We start from the raw sequence: 16,235 nt of genomic DNA on the forward strand, positions 1-16,235 counted from the left end.
ACCTTAACCATGAGTAATCCCTAAAATCAGAGGAAATGATAGATGAATGACACTGATGTACAAGCACCAAACACTGATTTTAAGCATAAACTTCACAAAATCTATAAACTGGCTCTTCAAATCTGATTGGTTAATCACAATGTTGTTCCAGGGTCAACACCGATGTTGTCCCAGGAACATGTCTCACTTGGTAAAATCAGGTTAGGCACGGTTTCAACGGCATCAACATAAACAAACGTTAATGCGCGTGAGCGCTTTTGTGGACCTTACTTAACTTCCGGTAGACTCCAAATAGAATCAATAACAACCATAGACAGTAAAAGAAATGGACACAGCGACCCCATTGGAACTCAATTGAGACAAATGAAGCCCAGTTTTAGCGTTTTTTAGCACTTCCGTTTCTGACGCGCAGACTCGAAGCTTGACGACGTCTGCAACCTGTCTGACAGATGTAAATCTTCTAAGTGGCTGTGCGTGCAAACTGCCATCGTTAATCTTGCAGAGACGGCGAGCTTGAGCGGGGAGTTCTTTGTCATGAGTGAGCAGGAGTAAGTATTCTGATTAATTATTTTGTATAGTATTTTAAAATGTAATAATAATGATTTGTTTTTAACATGAAACGAATATTGATATTTGAAATAATTTAATAAATGAAAAAAAGTCTAAATATGAAATTAAAACCGCCAGTAGGTTACAGCAAGTGAATGTTAATGAGTGAGTCATTCATTCAAGGCTGATTCCTTCAGAAACCAAGCATTTGACTGTTAATGAGTGAATAACTAATTCATTTATTCAACCAATTCATTCAAAAAGCTGATTCATTCAATAAGTAAACACCGTCAATTGCTGTCCAGTTTTTCCTATCTGTTTTTGAGTGGATTTATAATAAAGACTATTCTTTTGGATTCCCTGCTCTCTGTGACGTTGGTAACAGTAACAATCTGGAGAAATCTAGGCTATCAGACTAACAGTATTCATTTTCCCCACAAAACAAGGAAAGTAAAACATTACAAAAACAAAGATATTCAATGAAAGCAAATATATTCGTTAACTCATAAGTAGCCTACAATTATTTGTACTTGGTTAGAATACAGCACTGTACTCCATAATACACACATAAATGTAAAAAAAAGAAACCTATGCATATGGACTCTTGTTTCTCATACCCACTGTTTAAGAAAGTAGTTTTGCAAAACTGCACCATACTTTAGAATTTCCACCATGTTAAAAAAATAATTCTTAATCAGCTGTTATATTTCCCCACACCCAGTTCAGTTTTTGAACATGGAATTTGTCCTTCCGCATTGCAGATGTGGGTTTTGTATCTCATTCCACATCAGAAAAATCATGTGCGGCAGAAATCTGTGGACCAAAATGATTTCTCTGAAAAAGCAAGGGTGAAATTTGTCAACATTTTCAGCGGGGATATGCAGACCAGCGGTCCTCACTCCAAAGTGGGATATAGGTTTGAGGCCAGCCTTTTCCAAACACATTCCCATGTAAACATCGTCAATGGGCAGCAGATCTATAGAGTGCGACATCTTGTAGATCGTTTTGGCCGTGAAGCCGGAGAGAAGAAAGCCTCCTCCACCACAGTATGGAGGATACCTTTCAGACTCTTGTACTTGCACCGGGACAAAATATTTGCTTGAACGTTGTCTGATAGGACCCACATTCTGGATGAGGTGCCCAGCGAAGAGATGTTTACTTCCATCATTGTCCTCCTGACCTTGAACATACTCAACCATGTTAAACGGATTGGCAAAGATGTCATCGTCTCCATTTAAAAGAAATCTGACATGCGGGCACCATCTTTCCATCCACTCTAAGAAAAGAATCTGCTTCAGTGTGAGGTTGAAGAAAGAATCATTGAAGTCCCACTGTAAAATGTCTTGGTTCTCACGGTTCTCCAGCTTCAATAGTTTATTCAACCGGCGCTTCTCAAAGCCAGTTTTACTCGTTCCAGTTATAAAGACCCTGCGGATCCACACACCTTTGTGCAATCTTTCTTTAGCCCATGTTTTCCGCAAAACTTCTCGTCGATCATAATTCTCTTGAGAACTCTTGATGACCAGCAGAAGGAAGACATCTGCAGAGTTTTGCGGTCCACCACACTTATCAGGCACATCAAGAAGCATGGGAAAACTCCTACAGTGTCGGTAGAGCAGGAAGTCTTGGATATGATTTGGCAGAGTAGAAAATCCAGTCACATTATAAGCAGACATATTCTGATGACAATGTGAAGACAAAGGCTGGAGAGTTTTGAAGCTGGGCAAATCCTTTTGTTGACTGAGCATCTCATATACATCTTTGCTCTTAAGTGTCGAGTCATTTTCAAAGTCGTTTTCCGTCATGATAATGACCAGGCACACAACACCTGTCAGAAGTAACACTATCGTCTGCAATTTTTTTCTTCTCATCTCTGCACCTGTTTAAGAAAAGAGACACAATATTAATGTTACTCAAATACAAGAGTGTTTGAACTTGGTCAAGAACTTTAGGACATGAATGTGCATCACAGTACACTGTATTTGGTAATAATTAGAAAATGGTTTTAAATGGCACATTTAAAAATAAAAGTTTGTGTATGTGTGTAGTTTGGGCATTCAGTCCCGCTCTCTTGAAAACCTCAGTGTTTTCAATAAAGTTCAGAGCCAATGCCATACATGATGGAATGAAATATAGCCTTCTAAAATAAATGTTTACAATACAATTGTAATCTTCACTTGAATGATATATTTTTTTATGTTTAAATAAAAACAATATCAAACGAGATAAAAAGTCAGATACGTGCAGATATACATTTTTATTTTGGAAAGCATAAAATCATTAGTCGCCTATTAGTTTCAGTGTAGTTGATATAGAAATATAAAATGTAAACATATATAAATGTAAATATGTTTCCACTGTACATGTCTACATAAGGCTGTCTGGCTGTGGGTCAAAATAAAATAAATGCTTTAAAAAAAATTATAAAAATCATGGTATTAAACATTTAAGATGGTTATCAATATAGAAATCCAAATAGCATACAGTATTCCGAATAGCTATTTAGGATGTCTATTTAACTGTGTGGAAAAGTCACCAGTTTACACAGAATACATTAAAATTAGTTTTTGAATTACGTTGTTAACTCAATAGTTGCCTAACATATATTATTATTTTTATTATTTTATTATTTATTTATTGCATTTCATTGTTTGAACTTAATTTAAGTGTAAAGTAACAAAAGCTTCCGCACTTTAGTTTCGATATAGGATTAGACTAATTACTATAGAAAACCAAGATAATTGAAACAACTTTAAAGTGTAATGACCTACTTGTGAGGGAAAAAAAGTAAAAAAGTGTTAGGGTTTCTAAACATCTAAAAGAAACAGATTAAAATATTATTCATCTTACCTGACCGTTAATTAGCTTCTTTGGAAAAGGTCCACACAAGTGTTTGAGCTTTTGTTCATGTTGAAGTGAGCGTACACAACAGTCCACACCCTCTATTTACAGCTCCGGCTCTCTCCTCTAATGAGGAAATCCAAACGCGTCTCTGTGGAACAGCTTTCTCTAGAGAGGAAACACTGAACATGATGTCAGAGGCATGTATGGCACTAAAGTTTCAGATTATGCCTTTTTTATCTACAGTGCTGAAACTATATATATATAGCACCTATAATTAAACTCTGACAAAGTTTGAGATAAAGGTATCAAACCATCTGTTCAATTTTCAGGATATTATTCCCTATAAAACACAAGGATTGTTTGTTCAGATTATGCATTAGTATAATATTCCTTTAGCTGAAGTGGTGTCCATGTTAAATTTATTTAATTGGGTCCAGGACTGTGTAAAAAGCTAAATATATAAGTTGATTAACAAAAAATAACAAAATAAAAAATGTATACAAATAAAAATTCAAGGACAAATACTGTAGTATTGGTTTTATAGTATAATGTCATGTAGTTAAATTGTTTAATTTATATGGTTACTTTTTTTCTTCTAGAAATTAAGCCAAGTGTAAAGGCATTTATTTATGAATAAGTTTGGGCTAAAAACATTACAGGCGCAAAGAGTTTAATTGTTATGAATGAATCCGAATGTCTAATGAATGTCAAACTTCAAACTAACTTTACCTCCGTGACAGACACTGGATCTCAAATGCTGCTTATCGACACAACATGACCAGTGCAAGCAAGGTAGCCAGCTCACTGATTAATCATTAGTAGAAACTTTCAAATGTCACCAAATCTATTTTTTGTGAGTTTCACAGTAAAGCACGTTTCTTAAGATCAATAAATAAAATGTATGCACATGTGTTGGCTATGAAATACATTTGCTCAAGGATAGCAAAACAAACTGCAATAAAGTGATTTTATAGAGTAAAAATGATCCTAGCTCAGTAGGCCTATGTTATATTGATCCAGTAACATGTGGTTAAATCTGTAAAGTCCATTTTAAGATACAGAAATGAGGATGTAAAACAGGATGTGCAATAAATTGTCCCTTTCCTCAAAAGTAAGTTGGAAACTGAACTGAACTGAAAGTCAGAAGAGATTTTTCAGTACACTTAATGAACTGCTTTTGTGTGGCAAAAACTCATCACATAATAAATTGCACCTTTCTGCTATATATATCCGTAATGTAAAACAGCCTGAAAGTTTAACAAACTCAAATCCATTTTGAATTCCGAGTGGGTAATTTTTTTTTTTAATGTGTGCTTTTATTGAGATAGGACAGAAGAGAGATGGCAGGAAAGTACTGGAAGGAGAAAGGGGAGAGGGATCGGCAAAGGACCTTGAGATGGGAATCAAAGTGGGGTCACCATGATTATATTATTGTCTACAATTAACCTTTCTTTTTCAGTATCTTTAATTTCCGACTTATGTTTTATTTCTCCCTTTACTGTGAGTCATGAAAAGCATTCAAAACACATTTTTTAAACTATATACTATATATACTATAACAAGGAAGAGCAAAAGCACTGACCCAAATACACACACAAAATGTTCAAGATAGGCAATCTTGACTGTCTGGACAAGACTGTCTGGAAGCCTCAAAATCTTCCTCTCACTCGCACTCTGAGCACATACCCATCCTGACATTCACACAACAGAGATCGATTACAGATACAGATATGCACACACCCGAATCAAGACAGTAGTCCACATCTGGAGGTTGAAAGTGAATATTTGAATGGAAAAGTTAAATCTATTCAAGATAATATGTGATTTACAGCAAATCATAACCAAAGAGAGAAGCAACTCCTTTGGATTACTAGAATAAGCTATGTTTTTTTTATGACATTTAAAAGTTTAATTAGTAAATTGTCTCATATTAAATATTTCACACATAACAAAATGATCAGTTTTATTTCACATGGAGATCACCTTACAGGAGCAGACATTTAGATCATGAGCTGTTGAAAACTACTTTTTTAGCTCAGTATAACCACCCTGTTCTGGAAAATATTACTCTTGGAAAAACAATTTATGATCACTGACTGCCATCTGTTCTACAGTAACACCCAAAATTATTTACATTGGATCACGTAATGTCAACGTAATTTATACATTTTTCCAGTGTGACACATTTCTCACCCTGACAGTGTGTGTCCTAAAGCACTTTTTACTCAGACATCTTCTATAGGATTTTATATATAAACTGCTTATAAACAGTAGAATATAAATAGAGTATAAATACATTTTATTATAACAAAATAATATTAATGATAAGCTTTGTTTATATATATATAAAACAACTTCCTACATGTCAGAAGAGCCCTGGCCTGAACACATTTCAAAGCCAATATTCAGTTATAATTATTATAGCGCCACCTGCTGGCGACAGAAAATGACTTGTTTCCCAATAACTTATATTAAAAATAATAATATACTTTATTCATAAATATGTACCAAAGTTCTCTTCATCGCTGCCATCTTCACAGTCTTGATGTTGTCACACCTCCCTGAATTGGGCACACAGTATCCATTTGTGCACCTGAACTGTGACGTAGTGCATGTCTGTGCGCATGTGTCGAACTGTTCATCTGCTCCATCAGCAGTCAGGCTTGTCTTCACAGATGCTATGAGAAGAAACGCAGTATGCTGCTGCCACACAGTGGAAGGAGTCACCAGTGAAACTCAAATAGAAGATCTCATCGCTGCTGTCTCTACAATCATCCACAAAGTCACAGCGAAGATTCAGAGGCACACATCTGCTGTTATTATTACACACAAACTGATCTATGCTGCACTACACAACAGTAAAAACAGCTGTTTAGTTCTGAGAGGTTTGGAAAAGAACACCATTTGAGAAGCAGGAACAAACTACATGAGGCTTAGGCTTTATCAGAGAAACAGGATACAATTCCCTATTCATTCTATCTGGCTTTACTTCATCTGGTTGAACTGTAGAAGTAGGTAAATACAGGCTAATCTGGGACGTGTTTTGCACTTTTGAACCCTTGCAAGTATATAGTGATGTAAAGAGACTTGTTTGATGGAGCAAGGAATGCACAGATCTGAGTTTTAATGTCAATATGGTAGAAGACCCCTATAAAATCAATGGGTTTGACTATTCCAGTGAAAACTATTTTAATGCTGCCTTACAGTGAAATTCTTGAGAATATCATGGTTCCAACAGTAGGGTTTGAGGAGGGCAATTTTCTTAACATTTTTACTGGTTTTAAGGGACAGACATTGACTAAATTGATATTTATATTAATTTATTTCTTTTTAAGTAACACATAACTGTAAATATAATAGAAGCAGTGTAGCATATATATATATATATGTATATATATATATATATATATATATATATATATATATATATATATATATATATATATATATATATATATATACATATATATATATATATATACACATATATATATATATATATACATATATATATATATATATATATATATATATATATATATATATATATATACATATATATATATATATACATATATATATATATATATACACACACACACACACATATATATATATATTCAAATATATATAGGGTTATTCTGCATGAAATCAACAAAATTTCAGAAGCTTCCCCGGTTCAATTGATTTATTTGGTAAATTATTTTTTTCTGTAGAAAGATAAACATGTATAGTGATGAAAGCCAAAATATTAAATGTAATTGATGTATGTTGACTAATCCACTATTTTATAGAGAGGGGTCAAAATGAGATTTGGAGCAAAACTACAGGAGGGTAAAAATGGCTTTAGAAAGATGGCATCATCATTATTTTATTTGTACACAGAGATAGGTCTATTAGTAAAATCTGCTGACTTTAGCTATCTTTGTTGCAATAGCCTATATGCCAACAGTGATAGTTCAAATATGCAAAAAGCACTTGCCTGTAACTCAAGAAGACATGTTAATAAATCACATACATAAAATCCTTTTAGATTCTAGTTCTTAACAAACTTTCCTTTTAGTATCACACAGCGAAGGAATCATAATTTTTGTGCATGTTCAGTTTGTATTAATCCCCACTGCACAAGCACTTCAAATTAATAATAATTTTATCAACAACAATATTCTTTGAATATTTTGATCATTTAGCTAAGATCATCCACGAAACAAGTTTTTTTCATAAATGTATTACACAATTAATTAATATTGTGTGTACCTACAATAAAATTTTTATGGTTTTCATAGCACAAAATGATTTATTATAAGAAACTGTCCAAAATCACTGGGACATCTGGGACGCACCTTTTTCCATCTTTGACCACAAGATGTCATTAGTATGCAACGTGTTAAAACGCTTCGAGAAATGAACCTTTTTACAGAACAGTCAAGGAGAAAGGCTAGCCTCAGCGCTGAAAAGCTTAATTTTACCATCACTACTTTTTTCTTTTAAAGAGGAATACCTGAAGATTATACAATGTTGAAACGAGAAATGTATCTCTTGATTTTCTTTAACACGATTTGTGCAACAGATATTTTTATAAAGTTTGCATGTCTGCATCTCTAAAAGTATCTATGTATCTCTTTCTAAATTCTCATTGTTATTAAGCTTTCCTTTTGAAATATTAATATTTACAAAATTAAATAATTAAACCAGGGTCCTCAAGTTCTGTCTAGACACGGAATTACCCTATTATTTAGCCTTATATATAATGAATTACAATAAGTTAAATCATTTTATATAATTACATAACATGTTAAGTTATTTGTGTCCTGCCTTGAGGCTTTGTGAGTGAGAACACGTGCTGTTGAGTTCTGAATATTGAAGCGGTTTGATAGACCGCAATCAATTCTTGAATTGATAAAAGCATGGATTGGATGAGACTTTCAGTATCAGCTTTAGAAAGGAAAGGCCTAATCCTAGCAATATTTTTGAGATGAAAAAATGCTGATTTAGTAACAATCCTAATGTGAGCCTCTAATGTCAAATTAACATCAAATATCACACCAAGGTTACGAGCTTGTAGATGGCAGTACAGAGCAGTTATCCAGTGTCAAATTAACACTGCTACTTTTTTGGATGGCTGCTGGTGTGCCAATAAGAGGAACCTCAATCTTAGAGCTATTTGATTTTAGAAAGTTGTGAAGCATCTACTTTTGTGTACTGCAAACATTCAGAAAGGATTGCAGAACAAACTTTAACATAAGATTTTAACTAATGTATATTTGGGTGACGTCAGCATAAAAATGATATCTAATGCTGTGTTTTCTAATGATTTGCCCAAGAGGAAGCATATAAATGGTAAATAGTATTGGTCCCAAAACAGAACCTTGGGGGACTCCATATTGGACCTGATTAATGTCTTATTTGTTATTTCCCAGAACTACAAACTGGGATCTATTTGTAATGTATGATCTGAACCATTCAAACAGAGTGCCAGAGATACAGAGCCAACTCTTTAGTCTATCAGGTAATACAGAGTGACATACTGTGTCAAATGCTGCCCTCAGATCTAACAAAACCAAAAAGGTAGAGGCACCAGAGTCAGCTGAGACCAGGAGGTTTTTCATAATGCAAACCAAAGCAGTCTCAGTACTGTGCCCTGACCGGCGGCACAGTGCGTGCTATTTTGATAATGACTTTTACACCTATGCTGTGGAAAAGATGAAGGACAGACATTGATAATAAGAAATGTTTTTACAGTGTCAAAGAGTCAAAATACTTTTGGCCACCAGTGTACATCAATTAAAATTTAATGTTAATGAAGGTGGGGTTATGTGTCATGTTACCTAATGAGATGAAAAGAACAGTTTTGTTGAACATTTCCTTTTTGACTGCTTACATTTTTTACATATATTCTGCTGTTAAATTAATGTAATTGTTGATATGTCATCATAATAAATATTTTGACAATAAGCTAAACAACCAATGTTTAAACTATATTTATTTCTATTTATCTTCTACTGTTAGTATTAGTGTTAACTGTCTGCACCAAGGGTCTGAAAGTAACACAGTTTCAATTCTCTGTATGTATGTGCTGTACATGTGACAGAATTGACAATAAAGCAGACTTTGACTTTGGCTTTGACTTGAAACACAAACGTTTTGTAATGGCATGAGAGCAAACAATAACAGACTTTATTACTTTTTGGTGAACTATCATTGTAAGTATGATATTTACATTTCAAGTCAAATTGTATCTCAAATAACTTCATCAGCATTACATAAGTTAAAAACATAGGTTATCAAATAATTAATATCCTAAAAGTTTACATGAACATATCTATGTAAAAGTCCATTACATGTTGTCCAGTGTGCTTGTCTTACGATTCAGATTTGTGATTTGTGGATGTTATAAATGAGGCATCTTTGCGAAACATTCTTTTGAATCAAAAGAACTGAAACAAGATTCACCCCCATGCAAATGATTAAAATATGGCCTGTTGTGACCTAGTTTTGCATGTCTTGATGAGTTCATTGTTCCCAACTCACTGAAAAAAATGTTATGTTGACTTTATTTAATTTTATTATGTCAAGGGGTTGCACAAAATAAATTTATCTAAATCCAGATATAATCAGTTGAGTGTACTTATAGGCAAGGCAAAATTATTTATATAGCACATTCATACACAATGGTAATTCAAGGTGCTTTACATAAAAGAAAGTAAAATAATCATAAAGAAAAATTATAACAAAAATAAAACAAGCAATTTTACAATTAAACAAAATTTACTTAATTAAAATGAATTTAAAAACAGTTACAAAATTATTTTACATAAAAAAACAGTGAAAATATAGTGCAATCAGTTCGGACATTGCACAGTGCTCATTCAATAAATGCACAGCTAAACAGATGAGTTTTAAGTCTAGATACTTAGTTACTTGTGTTTTAGCACATCTGGGGCCTGTACCATGAAGCTGGATTAGGTGGCTAACCAGCTATGTTTCAGTTTAGTTTCCGCCAACCCTGGGTTTTAGGTACTATGAAAGTAGCTTGGCTTTAATCGGTGTTCGTTGCCATGGTATCTTACGCTGAACGGCTAACCTGCTCTGGGGGAATTATGTTCTGGATTCAAGATCTCAGACTGAAGGTGAAACAATCAGATGTGAGAGAAGTGACACATGTCTGACGCAAAGTCACTCCATTTTATCTTGCTCCAAATTAAAGGTCACTTATGCTAAAAAATAAAATAAAATAGAAGAAGTCTGGCTTTAATGATAATTACTGAGTCATTTTGACCAAAGATGGCGGCGCGAACACATCGCGAGGCTCAGCGTCTCTCCAGTTTTTGCAATTTTGCAGTATTATTCCTGCTCATCTCGGGTCTGTTCGTACTGAACAGCTTTGCTTTAACATCATACACCCGACAGGAGCTTTTGGATATCGGTGAGGACTTTACCAGCAGTTTTATCACCAATCTTCGACTCATCCCTGAGATCGCTAGAACAACCGAGGCTTCGCACTCTACCCGGCCGGGCGGAAGTGCTCGCAGGCGGCGTCGAGATCGTAAACAAAGGCGGGGGAAGCGCGGAGGTCTAAGAGCCAAGCTAAAGCTAACACCGCTCCGGCTCTCTTTACCCAGCATTTTCCTCGCTAATGTGCGGTCACTGGTGAACAAAATGGATGAGTTACGACTCCGCATCACCCACAGTAAGAGACTTATGGACTGCAATGTCATGGTTTTCACGGAAACATGGCTACACAGCGACGTACCCAACAATGCTATTGAGCTAGCAGGACGCTACACGCTCCGGGCAGATAGAACGGCAGATGACTCCGGCAAGACAAGAGGTGGTGGATTGTGCATTTATGTCAACAAAGCTTGGTGTACGAACACTGTCATTGTTGGGAGACACTGCTCAGCTAACCTAGAGTTTCTCATGGTTAAATGTAGACCTTTTTATCTGCCACGGGAGTTCACTTCCACCATAATAACCGCAGTCTATATTGCACCGGATGCTAATGCCAAGCTTGCTTTGAACGAACTTCATGCAGCCATTAGTAAACAACAGACTGCTCACCCAGAGGCTGCTTTTATTGTCGCGGGTGATTTTAATCACTGCAAATTAAAAACAGTACTCCCCAAATTTCACCAGCATGTTTCCTGCCACACCAGAGGAGACAAAACTTTGGATCATGTTTATACAAACATCAATGGAGCTTACATCGCGAGCCCCCTCCCCCACCTCGGACAGTCTGATCACCTTTCTTTGTTTCTCACCCCTAAGTATTCACCCCTCATCAACCGTGTGAAGCCATCAGTGAGGACCATCAAAGTGTGGCCAACTGGAGCAGACTCTTTACTTCAAGACAGGTTTCAACACACTGACTGGAGTATGTTTGCTTCACAGGCTGCCTGTGGCTCTCACACGGACATTGATATCTACACCTCCTCTGTACTGGATCACATCAACTCCACCATTGACAGTGTAACAACAGAAAAACAGATAACAACATACCCTAATCAGAAGCCATGGATGAACAAGGAGGTGCGACTTCTGCTGAAAGCCCGCAACACTGCTTTCAGGTCAGACGACGCTCAGGCCTACAGTAAATCCAGGGCTAACCTGAAAAGGGGCATCAAAAAGGCCAAGTACTGCTACAAGCTGAAGGTAGAGGAACACTTTTCCAACTCTGACCCCCGACGCATGTGGCAGGGCATCCAGATCATCAGTGACTACAAGTCAAGCAACTCCACACAAACAGTCACGGACGTCTCCTTCCTTAACGAGCTAAATGACTTTTATGCTCGCTTCAACAGCGACAGCAAGGAGATCGCCACCAAAATCTCAGCCTCTTCAGACCACCAACCTCTCAAACTCACCTCCACAGATGTCCACACTGCACTGAGCCGGATCAACGCACGCAAGGCTGCTGGCCCGGATGGCATTCCTGGACGTGTGCTTAGGGCATGTGCAGAGCAGCTTGCAGGGGTCTTCACAGACATTTTCAACCTGTCCCTCACCCAAGCAACTGTGCCAACATGTTTTAAGTCCACATCCATTGTGCCAGTACCGAAACACTCCTCCCCAACGTGCCTGAATGACTATCGCCCCGTAGCACTCACACCCATCATTATGAAGTGCTTCGAGCGACTGGTCCTAGCACACCTCAAAGACTGCCTCCCACCCACACTGGACCCACACCAATTTGCCTACCGCAGAAATAGGAGCACAGAGGATGCAGTATGCACAGTGCTGCACTCTGCACTCACACACCTGGACAATAACAACACGTACGTTAGGATGTTGTTTGTTGACTTCAGTTCAGCATTTAACACCGTCATTCCCTCCAAGCTGACCACAAAACTTGGAGACCTGGACATCAACACCTCCCTCTGCAACTGGATCATGGACTTTCTGACCAACAGGCCTCAGCATGTTCGGTCAGGTCACACCCACTCCACCACCATCACACTTAATACTGGCGTACCACAGGGCTGTGTGCTGAGCCCATTCCTCTACTCCCTTTACACCCACGACTGCAAGCCTGTGCATGGATCCAACTTCATCATTAAGTTTGCAGATGACACCACGGTGATTGGCCTCATCAGTGACAACGATGAGACTGCCTACAGGGAAGAGGTACAGCACCTGGCCACATGGTGCGCTGACAATAACCTGCTCCTTAACACCAATAAGACCAAGGAGCTCATTGTGGACTTCAGGAAGAAGAATGGAAGCACGCATGACCCCATCCACATTAACGGGCTGGCTGTTGAACGTGTCTCCAGCTTCAAGTTCCTGGGAACCACCATCTCGGAGGAACTGTCCTGGGCCACAAACACCTCCAGCCTGGTCAAGAAGGCTCACCAGCGCCTTTTCTTCCTCAGGACACTGAAGAAGAACCAGCTGTCTTCATCCATCCTGGTTAACTTCTACCGGTGTGCGATCGAGAGCATCCTGACTAGTTGCATCACAGTCTGGTATGGGAACTGTTCAGTGGCTGACCGCAAGGCACTGCAGAGGGTGGTGAAAACTGCCCAGCGCATCACAGGGACACCACTTCCTGCTCTTGAGGACATCCAGAGGAAACGCTGTCTACGTCGAGCTCGCAGCATTCTGAAGGACTCCTCTCACCCTGACCACGGACTGTTTAACCCCCTGCCCTCCGGGAGGCGTTTCAGGAGCCTCCGGACAAGGACCACAAGATTCAGGAACAGCTTTTTCCCTAAAGCTGTCTCCTTGCTGAACTCTGCCCTCTGACACCCCTCAACACCCCCCACACCACACATAGACTCCTCCCCCTCTTCAACACTCTGACTGATTTATTTATTTATTCACAACAAGCAAAAACAGTAACTTATTACCTGCACTACTGTCTGTTCATCCAGGAACACTGTATAATCCATTTGCACATTGTAATATTTTCTATGCACTTTACTGTCCATTGCAATACTGTAAATTATGTTCATAGTTCTGCCTATAGTGTACATACACTTTTACATAATCCATCTGTATAGTATGTTCATAGTACACCTATCTGTATATCGTGCATATAGTATTTAATATCTGTAAATTATGTCCATAATACTTACCTGTATAGTTATTGTACATATTATAGACCTTTATTCTGTACTTACTGCTTATTGCACTTCTGGTTAGATGCTAACTGCATTTCGTTGCCTTGTACCTACATGTGCAGTGACAATAAAGTTGAATCTAATCTAATCTAATCTAATCTAATTTTATGATTTATATAATTATTGTGATCCATATTATTATTATGATAATTATTTATCTTTTACACACAATTTTAGTTTAACAGTAATTATAAATCATTTTAAATAAATATTAATGTATATAGATAATGTAATATAAATAAGCTGTAGTATCAATAGATTGCACTATTTATAAAAATTTAAAATCTGACCTTACATGTTCCAGTCTATATCACTATATATTTTCAAATGTATAAACTAAGTTAACAAATTGTACTTGTGACTGCACAGAGAAAGAATCTTTATTTTATTTGTCCTCTTTCATGTTTTTTAAATTTGTCAGATTCTTCAATCTCTTAACCTTTAGCAAAACCTTTAACCTTTAGTTTTGAATCTCGCTGGGTCTCTCGCGAGAAATAAATCAAACTTGCTTTGTGTTGCAAGGCTCGTGATTGGCTGTTTGCCAGTGATGTCACACATTCATGTGCACGCGCTCCACAAACTCAATATCAAAGCCTGAGTTGACAAAGAAAGTTGATGAACAGCATCATGGTACCAACAAAGCCGGATTGGAGAGGTTTGGTTTTGTCAACTAGAAACTAATCCTGTAACTCTGAATTTGTTCAGCTACCATCATGGTACAGGCCCCAGATCTCTTCTGGAAGCTGATTCCAACTGCGAGCGGCATAGAAACTAAAAGCAGGATCTTTTGTGTGAACCCTTGGTATTTCTAACTGTATTACTTGAGGATGTGTTAATCGCCTTCCTGATATTGATGATCTTCTCAGAAAAGAAGAATGCAAACTCATTGCATTTGTTGTCTGAGAGCATTTCACTGGGAATCTGACTTCAGTCTATGTCTCGTAACTTTGAACGCTCCTCTGGTTTCAGTTGTGTTTTTGTTTATTTTGGTGACGTATAAATAAAGTCTTCCCATCTGCCTGCACTTGAGTCTTCGCCTCTTGCGATCCGTGACACTACGTCGTTAATAACAATGGATGAAAAGTTTAGAGCCCTACTGATGATTAAGTCTAGAATGTGTCCACCTTTGTGTGTGGGTCCATGTACATACTGAATCGACATGTAAAAAAAGCCTCAAGTCCAAATATTCATTTATCACCTGTTTGACAAACACTTCCTGCTTCGATGTCCAGATTTGAATTAAAAAAAAATCTCAAACATGCTCCAAAGTCCCGATCTGAATCAACCGAGTCGCGAACTGAATCAACCGAGGGCGCGAACATGCTCCGAAGTGCCGATCTGAATCAACCGAGTCGCGAACATGCTCCGAAGTCCCGATCTGAAATCAACCGAGTCGCGAACATGCTCCGAAGTGCCGATCTGAATCAACCGAGTCGCGAACATGCTCCAAAGTCCCGATCTGAATCAACCGAGTCGCGAACTGAATCAACCGAGGGCGCGAACATGCTCCGAAGTGCCGATCTGAATCAACCGAGTCGCGAACATGCTCCGAAGTCCCGATCTGAAATCAACCGAGTCGCGAACAGGCTCCGAAGTGCCGATCTGAATCAACCGAGTAGCGAACATGCTCCGATGTGCCGATCTGAATCAACCGAGTCGCGAACAGGCTCCGAAGTGCCGATCTGAATCAACCGAGTCGCGAACAGGCTCCGAAGTGCCGATCTGAATCAACAGATGCGCGAACAGGCTCTGAAGTCCCGATCTGAAAAATTCGACCAAAGAATCTAAAAAAATAACTTTATATCTCTAATAACTCTACAACTCTATGAAAGACTCAGATCACGTATCTAAAAGTAAATCGCTATAGTAAAAGAGAAATAATAAGAGGAGTTACGTCTCCTTCTGCTGTGTTTGGTCCTCACGCGCGTCTGATGCTCTTCGGCGCTTCTCCGCCCCTCACACACGCGTTAACAGCGCTAAATTAATAATCTTTGCTAATTATTATACATTTACTTCATTGTCAGCTTCAGGTACTTCATTTATTATTGTTCAATGAACTGTTTAAAACAAAAAAAGGGTTGTATTTCAGTAATAATTCAAAATTATCAAAATAAAATATATAAAATAATGGTTTGTATTTTAATATCCTTTAAAATATAATTTATTTCTGTGATGTGCAGCTGTATTTTCAGCATTATTCCTCCAGTCTTCAGTGTCACA

At 37.5% G+C, this 16,235-nt stretch overlaps 1 pseudogene; it reads right to left on the bottom strand.

Moving 5' to 3' along the window:
• Positions 1–690: 690 nt before the first annotated feature.
• Positions 691–3,523, bottom strand: LOC113106727 (N-acetyllactosaminide beta-1,3-N-acetylglucosaminyltransferase 3 pseudogene; annotated as a pseudogene).
• Between the last annotated feature and the right edge of the window lie 12,712 nt (positions 3,524–16,235).

This window comes from Carassius auratus, chromosome 8, assembly GCF_003368295.1.
Source record: "Carassius auratus strain Wakin chromosome 8, ASM336829v1, whole genome shotgun sequence".
Taxonomy (NCBI): Eukaryota; Metazoa; Chordata; class Actinopteri; order Cypriniformes; family Cyprinidae; genus Carassius; species Carassius auratus.